Here is an 18869-nt window from a genome sequence, read left to right on the forward strand (position 1 = left end):
GACAGGACTTTGAATATCGTCACCACAAAGAAAGAAGAAATGGTTGAGGTGATGGAGATGCTGAATTCCCCGGTTTGCTCATAGCACAATGCACATGTTTTGAAGCATCACACTATACTCGTAATCATGGGTGATTATGTCGATTAAAAATAAAATAAAACTTAAAAAAAAAAAAACAGAACTAGAAGGAGCCTAAAGAGGGTGGCAGTGTGGTGGCCCTGTGTGCCACGGTGGCTGACCCCCATTCCTACTGCTGGCAGGTGAGTGGAAGCCGGACTCAGGACAAGAATGCAACAGTAGCTCCAGCATGGTAACACATTCGTTGTATTAGCAGAAAGAGATCATTGTTTTTAAAGATTTATTTTATTTATTTGAAAGACAGCGTTACAGAGAGAGGCAGAGCCAGAGAGAAAAAGAGGTCTTCTATCCACTGGTTCACTCCCCAAATGGCCGCAATGGCTGCAGCTGAGCTGATCTGAAGCCAGGAACCAGGAGCTTCTTCTGTGTCTCCCGTGTGGGTGCAGGGGCCTAAGGACTGCTTTTCCAGGCCATAGCATAGAGCTGGATGGGAAGTGGAGCAGCTGGGACTCGAACTGGTGCCCATATAGGATGCCGGCACTGTGGGCTGGGGTTTTAACCTGCTGCGCCACAGCACTGGCTAGAGATCATTTTTAAACACTTACAAATTTGGGACTGACTCTTCACTCATGCTTAGAAACAGCATTTTATATGTTTACATTTCAGCAAAAACATGATTGTGAACACTTCATTTGAATATATATATATGTATACATATATATATATACTCAGCTCTATAGAGCACTAAAAGGATTTTGTTGTATATACTTTTTTGGGTTATGATTAAAGCCAAATTAGACAACAGCTTAAATCAAATCAGTGCAATTTACAGATGCATTTACAATGTTTGAATTAAAGAAAAAAAAAGTAAATTTATCTTGAAAATGTTCTTGGATGAATTGGACTAAGTAGCAGAATAATCACACGCAAACACACATGCACACACACCCTGAAGGAAAATATTTGTTTTTTCTACCCACAGACCGATAAAATTAGCACACATATGTTAGAAATTACTCCAGCTGGGCTGTGTAGGATGCACGCCATGTCAACCCTTCAAGGAGCCCTCCAACATACTTGGAATGAAAACGTTGCTGTTTTTTTTTTTTTTTAAAAAAGATTTATTTTATTCATTTGAGAGAGTTACAGAGAGAGGTAGAGACAGAGAGGTTGGTCTTCCATCCGCTGGTTCACTCCCCAGATGGCCGCAATGGCCGGAGCAGTGGTGATCTGAAGCCAGAAGCCAGATGCCTCCTCCGGGTCTCCCATGTGAGTGCAGGACCCAAGGACCCGAGTGCCTTCCCAGGCCACAGCAGAGAGCCGCATCAGAAGAGGAGCAGCCGGGACTAGAACCGGCGCCCATATGGGATGCTGGGACTTCAGGCCGGGGCTTTAACCCACTGTGCCACAGCGCTGGCTCCAAAAACATTGTTTTTACAACAAGACTGAGATCATCACAGCACAGGTGCCTTAAACCGCGAGGCTCTATTTAAAAATTTATCAGTCATTATAGCCAGGCAATAAGATCGATCATTGCCAACAGCTGCTTTTTCCTTTGTCTTCTTATCTGTAGACCTGGTGTGTGTGTGTGTGTGTGTGTGTGTGTGTTGTGGTGAGAACTAGACAGCTCCTTCAAAAATTCAGTGCACTTCCTTCCATTTTGATGGCCAAAAGTTGGGAGGAGAATGAAGTCTGTAAAGTCATCCCATTAAAACAAGCTTCGGGATGCTGGTTGGAAGAGGAGGAGGCAGCTCAGGAGACGACTGTTCTAGCACGTCCATCTGGAGCTGGGTTGAGACTTCCTGAATCTTCACACCCTTTCTGTAGTTGCTTAAGCTCCTTAACTTCCAGGGAGGATTCTCGCGTTAGCAGCCAACTCTGACAAGTACTGTCTGATGATCTGGGGAAGAGATTTCCTGTAAGGACAGAACAGAGAGATATGCTGTGTATATATATATATATATATATATATATATATAGTATTTGTACAATACATATACATGTAATTTTTATGTATCAGTTAACACTAAAAAATGAAAGCAAAAAATCACTAAGTAAAATCTCAAAAGATCAAAATCCTAAAATTATAATTCTGGAAAAATAATTTAAAATATCTCTATTGCACTTTAAAAAAGGGATTTATCAAGGCAAGTGTTGTGGTGCAGCAGGTCAGACTGCTGCCTGGAGACCTGCAGCTCACATTGGAGTGTCTGGGGTGGAGTCCCATCTCTGTTTCCATTCCAGCTTCCTGCTAATGTGCACTAGGAGGCAGCACAGGGTGGCTCAAGTACTTGGGTGCCTACCACTCATATAGGAGACCCAGACCAAGTTCCTGACTCTTGGCTTTGGCTTGACCCAGGCCCAACTGTTGTGGGTTTTTGGGGAGTGAACCAAGAAACGTAAAATATCTTGGCGCTGGCGTTGTGGTATAGCGGGTAAAGCTGCCACCTGCAACATCCCATATGGGCACCAGTTCATATCCCAGTTGTTCCACTTCTGATCCAGCTTCCTGTTAATTTGCTTGGCAAAAGCATCAAAACGCATCCCAAGTGCTTGAGTCCTTGCCACCTACATTGGAAACCAGGATAAAGCTCCTGGTTCCTGGCTTTGGCCTAGCCCAGTGCTGGCCGTTGAGGCCATCTGGGGAGTGAACCAGCAGATGGAAGACTTCTCTCTTTCTGTCTCTTTCTTTCTTTATATATCTCTGATTTTCAAATAAATAAATTCTTTTTAAAAAAAAATCTTTCTCTCTCTGTCTCTGTCTCTCTATCTCATCTTTGTCTCTCTGCCTCTCAAATAAACTTTTTTAAAAAACAGAAATAAAGTGAAGAATTTACAATAAAATTGGAGTCATTCTCAAAAAACTGAAAAATCAAAGGGATTTATTTGAGAAATATGAAAACATGACAGAACATCACTTTACACAATAAAATAGGCAATAATAACACATTTTTGCAAGCACAAATCCTCAAGTATACAATTGATAGTTGCCTAGGTATAACAGATGAGCAGATAAATCTTGTTCATAAAGAAATCAGTCAAGAAGCAAAATGTATCAACGTGCATTGCTACAGTTGATAATGGGGTGCACTCGGTTTCTTTTTTTTTTTTTTTTTACAGATTTATTTACACAGAGAGAAGAGAGACAGAAAGAGAGAGGTCTTCCATCTGCTGGTTCACTACCCAATTGGCCGCAACAGCCGGAGCTGTGCCAATCCGAAGCCAGGAGCTTCTTCTGGGTCTCTCGTGTGGGTGCAAAAGCCCAAGGCCTTGGGCCATCTTCTACTACTTTCCCAGGCCAGAGCAGAGAACTGGATCAGAAGTGGAGCAGCCAGAATTTGAACCAGCGCCCATATGGAATGCTGGCACTGCAGGCAGTGGCTTTACCTGCTATGCCACAGCACCGGCCCCGCACTGAGCTTTAAACCATGGTCATCTGAAATACCCTGATGGACAGCCCAGGTCTTGCCAAGATGGAACCAAATCCACCAGAGGTTGCTCCCACATTTGCACTTGCCCAAACAGCTGAGATCTTGAGAAATCTTCTTTTACAAACATAGACGGCCGTGGCGGAAGATTCCACAGTTTTATGTGCACATGCGGTGCTTACACATGAGGCATTGTGATAACACACCATGCAGTCAAATTTCCAACCAATGTGCAAAACCACTTGGAACTCCCTGAAAGTCTTTACACAATGGAAACCTCCACTACTGGAAATGATGTCAAGATGAAATGCACAATGTAATGAATTTTATACAATGAAAATTCATCGTGAAGAAGTGTCTTACAGGGGTCAATTCCAGTGACTGTACAGAAGTGAGGCCCATGACCCGGCGCACTTTCACTGTCCTTCACCATTTGGAAGTCTTGCAAGGGGATTCTTTCTGCAGGAAAGACCTGTTTAGATTCGTGTTTTGGGTGATGGATCTCTCCCACCCAGTCCACTCTGACTCACACACTAATCTCTGCAAACATCAGCACAGACACAACTAAAACAAAGCCTTACCGGTTGCTAGGTGTTCACTCTGCCTAACATGACGTAACTACCCCACAGACAACCAAAAATGCACTCATCTTTCCCCAGAATTCCACTTTCTATCCCTCTTTTTTTTTCTTCTTTAAAAAGATTTGTTTGTTTGAAAGGCAGAGTTATATAGAGAGAGGGAGAGGGAGAGAGGGGGTGAGAAAGAGATCTTCCATCTTCTGGTTCACTCCCCAGATAGCCGCAAAGGCCAGGATTGGGCCAGATGGAATCCAGGAGCCTGGAACTCCACTGGGGTCTCCCATGTAGGACGCAGAGGCCCAAGCACAAGGCCCATCTTCTGTGGTTTTCTCAAGTGCCTTAGCAGCGAGCTGAATTGGAAGTGAAACAGCGAACTTGAACCGGTGCCCATGTGAGATGCCGGCACTGCAGGTGGTGGCTTAACCTCCTGCACCACTGGCCTCTCTACCCCCTTCTTTAGTGTTTTTAAAATTTATTTTTTTAAAAAATTTTTATTTTTCCCCCAAAGAAACATTTTATTTAAGGAATACAGACTTCATGCATTTCATAAGTACAACTTTAGGAATATAGTGATTCTTCCCACCATACCCACCTCCCACCCTCTCTCCCACCCCTCCTCCTCCTCCTTCTCCCATTCTCAGTGCCATTCTCCACTAAGATCCATTTTTGATTAACTTTATACACAGAAGGCCAACTCTATACTAAGTAAAGAGTTCAACAATTTGCACAGGAAAAAAAAAAACTGTTCCTCAACAGTAGAGACAAGTGTTGTTCAAAGTCATTGCATCTTAAAGCTAATTTCACTTTTTTTTTTTTAGAAACTTAATTAACTTTAAAGAAACACCCAAGAACAGAATTGCTATTTTTGGGATTTCAACTTTCAAGATTTCATCATTTGTGATTTTAATCGTTCAAGATTGTGATTTGGGGAATTAAAGATTATTTTTAAAGATTTATTTATCCACTTGAAAGGTAGAGTTACAGAGAGACAGAGGCAGAGAGTGAGAGAGAGGCCTTCCACTTGCTGGTTGACTCCCCAGATGGCTGCTAACGGCTGCAGTTGTGCCAATCTGAAGCCAGGAGCCAGGAGCTTCTTCCAGGTCTCCCACATGGGTGCAGGGGCCCAAGGACCTGGGCTATCTTCCACTGCTTTCCCAGGCACGTGAGCAGGGAGCTGGATCAGAAGTGGAGCAGCTGGGACTCGAACTGACACCCATATGAGATGCCAACACTGCAGGCCCCGGGAATTGGAGATTTTAAGGATTTTGACATTCCAAGAGTTCAACATTTAGAACGGTGGCATTCTCAGGCTTGGCCTTTCAGGACTATGCTTGGCACTGGAGGCCACCTGTGCAACATGCCGGGGATCTAGGTGATGGAGAGGGGAAGGGGGTCCCGTGCTCTTGGGATGTGCAGTCTAGTGAGGAAGAGGAAGGTAAGAAAGTGTCACTGAAGGATGAGGGCTTGCATTCTTCTGATGTGCTGGGTGCTCTGGAGGCTGCCGACCCGCTAAGTCTTCACACGGAGCCTCCTAGTGTCAGGCTGAGGACACAGTGGTGAACCAGAGACAACCGCTTCTCCATCCGTGTTTTCACGGGGACAGTGCATTCCTCACACCTCCGTAAATGGCACTGTTAGAACCTGGGTCGACTTCAGGTCATGGGAATCAAGGATGGCTTCGGAGGCAAAATGGCATTGAAGCAGAGACCCGAAAGAGGAGGGTGGGTGACGAGCCCCAGAGAACACTCTGGCTTCTATGCCCTATCCCCAGCAGTGGGTGTGGCCCCAGGCACCTGCCATGGCTATAATTTCTGCACTTGCATTTTGCTTTGATCTGCAACTTCCAGAGAACCAGCACAGACAGTCCAAACCCTCCACTGGACTGTACCAAGGCACCAGCCTACGGCTCCACACCCCTGGTCCCTGACAGTGGGTTTCTGACATGTGAAACCCCTGACTACCTGGCTTCTCACTCACCAGAGGCCCTACACATTGCAGTCACCCCCTGAACAGTACCATTTATACAAAGCAGTTCATTTCTGTCTCTTGGATAAGTAGCCCCCATTCTCAGTGGGTAGGGGGTCTCTTCTCACATCATCCTCACATCCCTTTGCTTCCTGTGGGCAACTCACTGCTAACATACGTCTATCTGCCTTAGAGCGTAACTACCCACAAACACAAGGCCAATAGTTCCTTGGTGCATTAGCTGCTGGGTGGGTGTTTCATGGCTTTGAAGTACCTGAGCCCCAGAGCAGCCCACCCATCCTTGTTTGGCCTCTGTCTATGCAGGCTGCAGACTGAGCTGGAGGAATGGGCAGGGCAGGGCTTGTAACCACAGGGAGCTCCGGGAGCCAGCCGGTGCACAGAAGCATGGCTGCTCAGTGGAGCAGAGCTTGGGAGCAGCGCTCCTTCCCCTGTCACCATTTATCCTCTCCAGTTCCAGCTCCCCTGCATGATCAGCCAGGCTCAGTGAGTTCAGGAAAGTTCTCAGCCACAGGAGCACAATGTTCTTGTTCCAGTTCTCCAAACGGGTCTCTGAGCAAGCTACTCAACGACCTGCTGTCACCCACCACGAAGGCAGAGTCACAGGCCAGCCCTCCAGCTGACCTCCCAGGGGAAAAAAAAGGAGCATCCTGATTAAGATGATTTGGGGAGCATTTAGTAAGGATGAAGTTCAGGGTCAGTGCTTAGTGTGGTTCCTATTAAAAGCTTGGACACTCTCAGAAGGCGTGACATTGAGGAAGGCCCCGGAGGCTGAGCAACCAGGCCTGGGAGGGGCGGTGCCTGGCCGGGAGCAGGCCACTTGCACTCGTCTGGAGACCATGGCCAGCCTTTTCTTCCACCTCACAGAGACTTCGCGGCAGCCTTTCCCAATGGGAACAGGCTGCAAGGCCGGACTGTGCCCAAGTGCTCAGCCCGTTCTCATCTTGGACTTCACCGAGGGCCTGTAATTTGTGTCCCCAGCCAGGAGGTGGGCGTCCCCTTTGATGGAAACAACCACTTCCTCTGATGGGCAGCTCTTGACTGATTCTCTGCTTCCTTTTTGACGGATGATCTGTGATGCTCTGAAGGCCTCCTGGAAGCCACCCTGCGGCTCAGCTCTGAGCTCCGGGAAGAAGAGTTGTTTTCAAGTCAACAACACCATGTAGCCACATTTTAGAAATAAAATAGAGAACATTATGGGGGACTCGCACATGATCCCATTAACTTAACAGAATCCTACTATTACCATCTTGGCGTCCTTTGTCTGTCTGGTCCCCAGCTGTGTCTTTTACAACTGGTTCTAATAGCAGGCGCTGAAGTCAGTGTTCTGTTTTTGCTTTATGTGTCTACCAAGTCTTCATGGTAATCAGCTTGAATGACTGGCTGCTACTCATCCAAAGAACAGGTGCTATTTACCTTGAGCATTGCTTGGGTTTTCTATTTCCTTGTGTTTGGTGTTTCCAGTAGGGGAATAGTCCTAGAGAGGATATTCTTGCACCCGATCGTGGTGCCATTCCTGGAAATGGGGAGTCACATCAAGGGTGCCCTCGGGATGTCTGGCCTGGGACTTGCTTTACGTCTGTTGGGCAATGCTCCATATGGTGTTAAGACTCTGGTTGCAAAATTCTGTCTCTTAAGAGAGCTAACTTTAGCTTGAAGAGGACATTTGCAGTACAAAAGGACGCTTGGTAGCATGTAGGAGGGTCCATGGGCAAACCTGAGGGAAAAGGCCTGGACGTGGAGAGTCGCCTCATTTCTCATCTCTACACATCTGCTTCCTGAATCCATGGTGCATGGGAAGTTGCTATTCCTGAGTACCCGGGAACAAATCACCATTTGTGAAGCATTCCTAGACTCTCTCCCTCTTAATCTCTATTGCAAATTCCAGGGGCAGAGAACCTGACCGGGGGGGGGGGGCTGGGAGACCAGTGTATCTCTCTCTCTCTCTCTCTCTCCACTCTGTCACTCACGGCAGGGAGGCGAAGTCACCTAGCATCCACAGGAGAGCTGTAACTGTCGTGGACAATGTAACTCAAGCAGTGCTGTACAATCTATGTTTCTCCCCTTCTCAAGTCACGACTCCACTAGTGTCCCCTCCCTCTCAGGCATCTTGGGTCTCCCCATCCTTCATGCTATTTTGTTTGTCCGCAAACATATGTCAGTGTCTTCCAACAAGCAACAAACCTCCCTTGGCCCCACAGCTCTCTCCGTGTAACGCCTAATCGCTCTGCTCCTCTTGACTGATGAAAACGTCAACAGACTTGTCTCTATTGCTGTCTCACTGCCTTCCCTTCCATTCCCTGGATCTGCACCCTTCCAGCTCCCCTGAAGTTGCTCCAGCTGAGATCATGTTCATCTTCCCCTTGCCGTATCTGGATCCTCCTGTGACTTCGATTTCACAAACGGTTCATAGAGTTTGCCACTCCTTTCTTGAAACATTCTCTTCTCCTGGGTTTGAGGCTATCCTACAGAATAGATGCCCTGGTGTACTTCCCAGTTCTTTGTGTGGGACCAAGCAGGGAGCTGGCTGGGAAGTGGAGCAGCCAGGCCTGGAACTAGCTCTCACACAGGATGCTGGCATCGGAGTTGGTGTCTTAACCCACTGCACCACAGCGCTGGGCCCCCTCTCCCTCTTATAAAGCCACTGGGATTCAGTGATGGGAACTCCACCCTAATGGCCTTATCTAATCCTAATCACCTCCTGCAGGTGTAGGCCTCACCTCTGAATGCAACAGTTGGCTTACATTGCCATCCTCTTAATACTTCATAATGGGAAATCCATTTGAACATGAACCTGTAAGAGACACTCAAGTCCTGTGCAGACCACAGCACAGAGTTTCCCGAGTGTGGTCTCTTTCCCAAACACCCACGTCTTCCTGCTCCAATATTCCTATTGATCTTCTGAGCTCCTGCCCATTTGTCCTCACCCCACCTCCTCTTTCTGGGACTCAGAACTGAGATCAACCACATCCCAAAATACTTAAAAACAATTCTCACAGTCTCATTTCTGCTCACACTTCACTGCATCCTGTCAAGTCTAAATGCATGACAATAGTAACTCCCTACATGTTGACGGCCCGTGTCCTGTTTTGAACTACTTATAAAAAAGAAGGCAACCGAGGCAGAAGCAACCCCGAGGAGATCAGAGTGATCCGAACATGCAGCGAGCGCCGTTAACGTCCTCAACAAGCCCAAAAGTGAGCTGACCCTCAGGAGTTGCAGAAGTGGGAGGAGAGGGAATTCAACCCATTGTCCACGTTCTGTGCTCACGCAGTGGGTCAAGAACAACACCCAAGTGCTCATCCACTGCCGCAACGGAAAAAAAAAATCCAGGGCCGCGTGGAAGCCTCTGACCCTCCCTGCAGCATGTGCTGGAGATCGTGGAGGAGCTATGGAGCGAGGCCCCCACGCGCGACAAGGCCGGCGTCGTCTCCAAGGTGTTCCTGCGCCGGGACCGGGTCATCACGGTCCTGCGCAACCCGCTCGCTCGTTGCTGGCGGGTAGGAGCCTCTCCTGGCGGCCAAGCGCGCACCCTGACCTGGTAAGACCCGCCCCCTGCAGTAGGATTAACAAAGCCCCAAACAAACGTGCAAACTGAGTCGTGAAGTTGTGAGTCTTGGCTCCTTCTGAACGGCCCGCTCGTCTGCAGAACAGCTCTCCAGTGAGCAGTGAAGTGCTGTGTCCCCCACAATCGGCACCACTGGCAGTGCGCACCCACAGCAGGAGTTTCCCTCCCCAACCAGGCCGTGTTAAGTGGGAAGGAAGCAGTTCATAGGAGAAGCCCCCAGGGGGCGCTAGAGGTGGGTGTGTTTGCTTGTTGGGCTAGTGATTGTCCACACAACTCCTCTGCTGGGTTGGAGCTTCTGGGGACAGGAACTTGCTTGTCTTTATATCCCCAGGATGAAGCATTCAGTCAATGTTAGCAGAGCAAGTTAAAGAGCTCCTGAACGGAACTAGCTTAGCTGAACAAACAGCAAGCATGCGAGAACTATTAGTTGAAAATAGAGTGAACCCACGGATCTGTGACTGCGTTCTGAACTGTTGTGTTACTCCACCCTCTTAGCAGACGCGGATCCTACTGCTTCTGACTCAGTGAACCTGATCTCAGTTGCTCACGTTGTTTTGCTTGGTTTGATGTTGGATGGTGCTGAGTTTAATGGTTAAGGACGCAGATTCTGCAACTAGGTAGATGAAGTTTCAAATCTGTCATTTAAGAGTCCTCAATGACCTTGGGCAAGACACAGGGCTTAAACCTGAGTTTCTTCATTTCAGCATTCAGAATAGCAAGAGCACCAACTTCACAATGCTTGAGATAATCTACATAAGGCACTTGGCATGTACTTTAACGCCTAGCACCCAGCCAGCACTCAACAAATGATAGGGGTTGTTATTGACGATGCCATTGGCTCCTGCTTGTTCTCATTATCCCAGTGGGTGGGCTCAGTGGGAAGGCTCTAAGCCCCTTGTCCAGCACGAAGGCTCAGCCTCACTGTGGAGATTACAGATTACTCCTCACAAGACACTGGGTACCTTCTGCACTAAGTAGAGATGTTCTGGTTGCTCTAAGTGGGAGGTCTTCAACCCTGGTTTGGGGCGGGCATGGTGTGTTTTAACTGTGATGTAATTTTTCTCTTTTAACCAAATTTGCTCTTCATGCCAATGTACAATGAGATCAAAGTGGAATGTTGATAAGAGTGTAATTTTTAATGAGCACAGCTTCCGGAGTTGGTTGCCTTGGTTGGAATGCAAGCTCATAGCTGGTGTGTGCAATTGTTCAAGTATCCAGCCATGTTTTAATTTCTGCATCTATGAAATGGGCATAGCAGTGGTACATACCTTAGAGAATTGTTATGTGAGCAAATGAGTATAACAAGGTAGCACTCAGGGTGCACTCAGAAGTTAACAGTTATTCTGTGTGTGTGGTGAGGGGAGAGGGCGAGCCAGCCAGCTCCAACCGTCTTTCAAGCATCTCTACCACAACTGCATTTGAAAACCACAGATGTGTGGCAGATGTTTGGCGCAGGGATTAGGTCTCTCCTTGGGCTGCCTGTATCCCACATGGGAGTGTCCGAGTGCAAGTCCTGGTTCCAGTTTTGATTCCAGCTTCATACTAACTCACAGCCTAGCAGGCAGCAGTTGGTGACTCAAGCACTTGGGTCCCTGCCACCCATGTGGGAGACTTGGATTGAATCCTGGGCTCCTGGATTCAGCCTGGTGCCACCCCAACTGTTGTGAACATTTGGGGAGTGAACTAGATGATGAGGATGCTCTCTCTCTCTCTCTCTCTCTCTCTCTCTCTCTCTCTTTCTGCCTTTCAGATAATAAATAAATAATTCTTTCTTAAAAAACTGAAAGCAGATCTTAGTGGTTACACTGCTCAGACTTATGTCTGCTTGAGCAGGTGCCACCACAACCAGGAACATCCCGTGACACCCAATTCTGGCGGAGCACTTGGTTTTTCTCTGTGATCTCCCATATGAAGGGAAGTTGCTTTGGGGAAAAAGTCTCAGTTCTGCCCCAGGTTCTGCCTTATGTCCTCTCTCCCTGGCTTTAAAAGCTGTGTTTATGGATGGGAGAGGAAAAGCATCTAATTCTTGTGGAGACTTCCCAGGTCATATCCAGCATAACTGGATCCAGTTGGAAGGGTTCATTTGCCTCTTGGTGGACAATTCAGAAAAAAATCAAAGCAAATTGGAATAGTACAAGATGTACCTGGGTCCTTTTCAAAGTCAGTAATCACCTGAATTGACTTGAATGAAATTGCATCACTTTGATCTGAAATATGCTTTAATTTTTTACAAATGTGTATTTTCTGCAAGTTTCTTTCCAGTCATATAAAGACCACAGGTGATAAGGATGTCACTTGTAAACCCAAAAGGGAGTAGTTCTGGAGTGGGATATACGTGCCACGTGGGATGTTTGCGTCCCATGTCAGAGTGCCTGAGTCTGAGTCCTGGCTCCGCTCCCAATTCCAGCTTCCTGCTAATGTTCACCCTGAGAGGCAGCAGATGATGGCTCAAGTACCTGGGTCCCCGCCAAACAGATGGGAGACCTGGACTGAGTGCCAGGAGCCTGGCTACATGTCAATATCTATTTCTGCTTTAAAATAAAAGGATTTTAAAGGGAGAGAGACAAAGTATCTTTTTACATCAGGGAAAATAACTAAATAGAAGGTGTATTTTCAATCTAAATCATCAAAGCAGTGAGATGCACCTTTAATCAGTGCAATGAGTCCGTGACGGGCTGGGAGTGGCCTGCTTTGATTAATTGGATTTTCTCTGCCTTGTAAGAAATTTTCTACAACCTGGTTATATCCTTCTCTCCTTGTTCTTTCTTCTCTTCCTCCCATTTTCACTCCTTTCCCTCTTTTTTTTTAAAGATTTATTTTATTTATTTGAAAGATAGAGTTACAGAGAAAGGTAGAACCAGAGAGAGAGAGGGAAAGAGAGAGGTCTTCCATCTGCTAGTTCACTCCCCAAATGACCACAATGGACAGAGCTGAGCTGATCAGGAGCCAGGAGCTTCTTCCGGGTCTCCCACACAGGTGCAGGGGCCCAAGGACTTGGGCCATCTTCTACCGCTTTCCCAGGCCATAGCAGAGAACTGGATCAGAAGTGGAGCAGCTGGGACTTGAACCAGTGCCCACAAGAGCTGCCAGCACTTCGGGCCAGCTTTAACCCACTGCGCCACAGCGCTGGCCCCACACCCCTTTCCCTCTTGAAAATGAGGGCAAGGCATACAGTTCAATATTTCAGCTCCTCTGGACAAACATTATAAACACTGAATTTTACTGTTCAGCCTTGAGAAGTGGAAATTAACTTGGTTCATTCTCTGATAATTGGGCAGAGAATGAGTCTGAGATTATTTGACAAATTCCCACTCTATGACAGAGTCTTCACTTGTTTTCTTTACAGTATGCAATGCTCTCTAAAATAAGGGATGTGATTATCTGTGCAGTGTTTTCTGTCTGCCTGGCCCTTGAAACCTCAGTTCCTGTGTCTGGTTCTTCAGGGAGTCGCTAGCAGCCACAGGAGGTGGGCACAAGACACCCATTCACCAGTGTTTGCCTTGGTTTCCCACTCGTCAGCTATCACCATAAAGTCTAGGGTAAACACTTCTTGGTTCTGGCTCAGTGGTGCATTGCCAAACAAGTCCTTGCTTTCACCACGCAATGTTCCAGAAAACTACCCCCTAAAACCAATCATTGCTACAAAGCAAGTCATGTTTTATCAGAAGGAGGGTGAGCTTTTTTGGAGGCAAAGGTATCTGATTAAACAGCATCTTAGAAAAGCCCATACATGTGTCCAAAATCACCATCCAAGGACAAAACATCAACTCAAGCACTGTACATTACAGCATTATCACTATAGAGTAACAGTATCCAAACCATTGTGCATTACATACATTATCTAAGCCACTGTGCGTGATAACACTATCATGCATCAACATTATCTTCTAGCTCCCGGGCTTTCCAACTGTGCTCCCCAGACCCTTACAGGGTCAGCGAGGCATGCGGGAGGGAGGGAGAAGAGACCAATGGCTGGGCCTGCAAAACCCCCAGCTAGCCCGAGTCCTTTCAACTCTTGTTCCACTCAAAATAAGGACTCCGCAGGTCGGGGAAGTTTGAAGACCAGAACTCTAAAACAGATTACCGCCACACCTCGCTATATCTCACAGGACCTCCGTCAAGCCCTGTGGAGTTTGCCATTCAAAAGCGTGGCTCGAGTGAGTGCCTACTGTCCACGGCCCTGACACACGGCAGCAAATCAAGTGAACAGTCTCGGACACTCAGTGGAAGCCACACCAACATACGCTTCTTTGGGATAACAGCACGTGGTAAGCAGAGCCATAGGGCCAGGTATTTCATTCGCATTCAGCGCTTAGGCAAGCTTGAAGAACGTCACCCTCGCTGGACAGAAGAGCAAGGGCCAAGGTTGGAGGTAGGGGTGTGCTTGGTCCCAGAGAAGCAGCAGCCAGGTGGGGGCGTGCAGGAGAAGGGACGGACAGGAGCTGAGTCAGCCAGGTCAGGCCGGGGTAAACAGGACCCCTCGGCCAGTGGGGCACTCTGGCTTTCTCTGAGCATGATGGGAAGGCGCTGAGCAGTCACAGCGAGGAGCGACCAGAGACGGCTCAGGAGCTGAGTGCCGAGCTGGGAACAGACTGTGGAAGGGTGACCGCAGAGGCCAGGAGACCAGCGAGGAGGTGCTGCCCAAGCCCACGCGAGAGAGGAGGGCGGCGTGGAGAGCGTGGCGGTGGGAAATCCAGGAAAAGCTGCGGTCAGATTCCGATCTGTTTTGGAGGTGGAGCTAAAGTGATTTATTGAAAGTGGCTATAAGAGAAGAAGAGGCAGGGTGAGGGCTCTAGGGTTTCCTCCTGGAAGCTTGAGTTGCCATTTCCCTGGGAGACGCAGCCTGGAGGAGGAACAGTCTGGAGGGATGGAGACGGGAGAGGGAAGACTGGGAGCGAGGGACTTGCTTTGCGCCTTGTCAGGTGGTGATGCTGCACTGTCAGTTGGAGTTTAGGAAAGACATCCAGGCTTGGAATGCAAATTTGGGAGGCTTCAGTATAAAGGTGGTGTTTACAACCTTAAGGCTGGATGAGATCACCAGGAAGTGAAGAAGATAGAGAGGTCAAGGGAGGACATTAGGACTGGGGCCTCCAGAAGTGAGGGAGGGAGCCAGGGAGCCCGCGCTCACCGGGCCACGCCTCTTACTGTGCGTGTTTGTCTCCCCCTACTGGAGAGCTGCGGCAGATCTCAGTGCCTGGCGGAGCCCTTCTGGCAGTGCTTGTGGGAGGGAGGGGCGGGGCACGGGGAGGGGGAGGGGAAGGAAGGGTAGGTCTGGAGCTCTGGGGTGTGTCTGAGGAAGGCTGCTGAAACTGCCTGGGGAACATGGCTGGCAGCGAGGGCAGAAGGTGCCTGCAGGCTGAGCTGTTGAACAGATTATCTACAAAACTATTTACGGTCCCTATCACGATGGTGAGATTTATGGGGAAGGGAGAGTGGGAACCAGAAGACAAGGTCCTCAAGGACAGAAGGGGAATGGGTGAACAGTGTGGCGTTGACAGCAAAGGCTCCCAGCAGCACGGTGGTCAAACGGTCCAGGTGTCCAGAACGCGTGGTTGCAGGTGCGTGGGATAAGGAACTAAAGTGGCAAATAGGGGGTCCCGTGTGCATCCTTCCCTAAAACAACAAATAAGGTGGTCCCTATGGGAGAGCCAGGTTGTAGTTAAGAAAGGAAAGGAGCTTTTTACAAAACATGGTAGAGAATACAAAAGAATGGGATCCTAAATAAATAAGAACACAGGAAAAATGGCTTTGCATGGTAATCCACTGTGAAAGGAAGATTTAGGAAGAAGATCGCACGGAATATTGTGGAGATTACAGCCTAAGATGCTACGAGCTCTTGCATCTTGACCAGAGGCCAGACAGAGAAGGGGTTGACAGAGAAGGGAGGCATGCTGGGATTATCCATGTTACCGAGTCTGGCCGGCAGACACCAGGCGTCCGGCTGCTGCTGAGCCCCTAATAACAAGAGCAGACTGTGGCTTCTGCTCACACCATACCCCTGGAGACAATCAAACGGGGCCCGGGATGCAGGCTCCCGTGGAATGACCGCAAGAAGTCCAATTACCGTGATTGGGGTGGGGAGTCAAGGTGGTTGTGCAAGTTGGGCAAAATGTCCAGAGCAGGCTCTGCCAGGCAGGTCTAACCCTTGGTCTCTATGCATTGCCTGCAGTGCTGTGCACACCTGGATTCTCCGACCGTAGACTGATGGATTGGTTGACTGCTATGGGGTTGTAACCACCAGGTGAGTGATAACCAGACCAGGAGTTACAAGGCAGTGTTCCGGGACCCTGACCTCTCAGCATCTCAGGGAACTCTGGCCAGGTGGCCGGGTAACTGCTGAACGGTCCCAGCAGTGCAGTCTTGTGCTTTCTCTCTCTCTCTCTCTCTCTCTCTCTCTCTCTCTCTCTCTCTCCTCCCTTGTTCTTGCCCTGTTACTTTCCACAACTCAGAGTCCAAGCCTGGATTCTTCATTAGCACTTTCGCTTTGTCTCACCAACTTCCCCCATCAAGGTTGTAAAGAGAGAAACTAAAAGCAAACAGTGGGCAGGGCTCCGAGACCTCAATCTGCTTTTGGCCTTGGCACAATCTAGCTGCGTGACCTTGGACAAGCTATTTGATTTCTTGGGGCTTTTATTTGCTCAAAAGAAGAGGCTAAGGTGGTTTGCACACTATATTCCAGGAACCTCTGTGATCTGCAGACATGCTTCCGGGACAGCTTAGGAAGGCTGACGGGCGCCCAATCGCAGCTGCAATCAACAGAGCACCTAAGGTTTTATGACAACAGGCGTAAGACTGAGAGTTCATTGAATGGAGTTCTGGGTTCCTGGCTACAACCTGGCCCCGTCCTGCCCATTGCAGTCATTTGCAGTCCTGGCTGCTTCACTTCGAATCTACCTCCCAGCTAAGGGCCTGGAAAAGCATTGGAAAATGGCCCAAGTGCTTGGGCCCCTGCACCCACACAGCATGAAAGGAGTTTCCAGCAGCTTTAAGGAGAGAGTAGTCTGTTTTCCTCTCATGGGAAAGAAATCAGAGTTCGGAATTGGGATGGCCGCCCCACAGCATCCACGGGGACCTTGGCTTCCTTCTTTCTTCCTGATTCGCCAGTCTTAGCCCTGGCGACGGCGTCCATCCTCACAGGTGCTAACTATTTGTAGGGTACCAGTGTATATGGGCTTCAATGCCCACCGCTCTAGAAATCCAGAGACCCCACCCCCACCCCAGGCATTTCTCCAGGCACCTGGGCTGTGACCTTTGGTACAGGCATTAGTAATTCCCATCTCTGGGCACACATTCTACTGTTTTTAGCTGTCAACTATCACATTTAGTGTGTGGCATTGCACGGCATCTCTCTAGATGTCACACACATTGCCCCTTGGCAGTGTCGTGCTCGTTGATTTCCTGGTGCCACCCAGAGCGCAGCAGCCACTGGAGCCTGGTGCCTGTGAAATGGATCCTCACCTCCTACAGCCCACCTCTCACAAGTGAGAATTTGGTTACTTTTTGTTCCCTGTGGGAGAAACACGGGTAGGGGGAATGGGACACAGCAGGGTACCTTCGGGTTTGCAGCTCTAGGAGCTGTCTGAACTGGAGGGAGACTTGCAAGTCCTTAACATATGTGGGTGTTCAGCGATGGCTGACTCTATCGCATAGTTTACTTAGTACTAGGTCATCTATTGGTGGGATAGACTGGGACCACTGAGCGGCTCGGTGGGGACCACGAAGATGAAGGGAACTCTGGGGAAGACCCACCTTTATCTGCAGTGGTAGAAAAAGAGGAGGCAGGAGAGGAGACAAAGGAACGCAGAGGGCGGGAGGGAATGGAGGCCAGCGAGACCTTCAGAAGGAAGACGGGTCAACAGCACCCAAGGCTTCTGTGCGGTGCAGGGGCCACCAGCTCAGCCCTGACCTCCTGACCGGCAGAGATCAAGGGCATCAGCTGAACCTGGGCCCTGCTCCTTGTGCTCAGAACAATGTTTTCCCGAAGGCCAGAGGCTTCGATGGCCCTCACCCAGCCGCATTCCTGCTTCCCCCACACTCTCACTTTGTAGCAAAAGTAGGTTACAACTAAAGTGTGGGTGTGTGTGAAAATGCATAGTACGAAAAAAACTCTGCGTGAATTTCAATTTCTGCACCAAAATAAACTTATTTTTCAATTCCATTTCTTCACGAAGTTTTTGTGTACTTGTGTGTGTGTGTGTGTGTGTGTGTGCGTGCGTATGTGTGTATTACAGGAGAGGAAGCAGATTTTCCTGCTGAGGTTTCACTGCTGGGATGGTCACAGGCTAGGTTCCCCCTGGAATCCTCTGGCTCAAATCAGATCTGAGTTGAAAGAAATCAGAATCCAAGTCCGACCTTCTGAATGTGGTTACAAGTAGAGCAGTGTTAACCAAAGTACTGCTAATAGATGTGTTGAGAAAAGCAAAAACGAATGGTGTGGCCGCCAGCATTGTGGCACAGTGGGTTAAACTGCTGCCTGTGGTGCTGACATCCCATGTGGGCGCCAGCTCAAGTCCCAGCTGCTTCACTTCTGGTCCAGCTCCTTGCTAACGGATCTGGAAAAGCAGCAGAAGATGGCCTAAGTACTTGAGTCCCTACCACCCACCTGGGAGACCCAGGTGGAGTTCAGGCTCCTGGCTTCAGCATGGCCCAGCTCCAGACGCTAGGAGAGTGAACCAGTGGATGGAAGACCTCTCTTTCTCTCTCTCTCTCTCTCTGCCTCTCCCTCTTACTTTCTGTCATTCTGCCTTTCAAATAAATAAATAAATCCCTTTAAAAAAAAAAAGAATTTTGTGGTTGAGAACCAGGAGATCAGAATCAGCTCACTGAGCCAGAGTCTGGATAATAGAAATAGACTCAAGAGGCCAGCACCATGGCTTAGTGGGTAAAGCCGCTGCCTGTAGCACTGGCGTCCCATTTGGGCATTAGTTAGAGTCCTGGCTGCTCCACTTCTGATCCAGCTCCCTGCTAATGCACCTGGGAAAGCAGTAGAAGATGGCTCAAGTGCTTGAGCCGCTGCACCCATATGAAGGTCCTGAAAGAAGCTCCTGGCTCCTGGCTTTGGATCCGCCCAGCTCTGGCCATTGCAGCCATTTGGGGAGTGAACCAGCGGATGGAAGACTTCTCTCTCTCTCTCTGCCTCTGCCTCTCCTTCTCTGTAACTAGCTCTTTCAAAAAAATAAATAAATCTTTAGAAACTCAGAATCAAAAACAACTCCAGAATTCAGCCACAAGGCA

At 48.6% G+C, this 18869-nt stretch overlaps 1 long non-coding RNA gene across 1 annotated transcript; it reads left to right on the plus strand.

Moving 5' to 3' along the window:
- Positions 1-14887: 14887 nt before the first annotated feature.
- Positions 14888-16607, plus strand: LOC103348102 (uncharacterized). The gene is made up of 3 exons (XR_516540.4): positions 14888-15044; positions 15805-15876; positions 16315-16607. It is a non-coding gene; the product is annotated as an uncharacterized lncRNA (long non-coding RNA).
- The last annotated feature ends 2262 nt before the right edge of the window (positions 16608-18869 follow it).

This window comes from Oryctolagus cuniculus, chromosome 6, assembly GCF_964237555.1.
Source record: "Oryctolagus cuniculus chromosome 6, mOryCun1.1, whole genome shotgun sequence".
Classification (NCBI taxonomy): Eukaryota; Metazoa; Chordata; class Mammalia; order Lagomorpha; family Leporidae; genus Oryctolagus; species Oryctolagus cuniculus.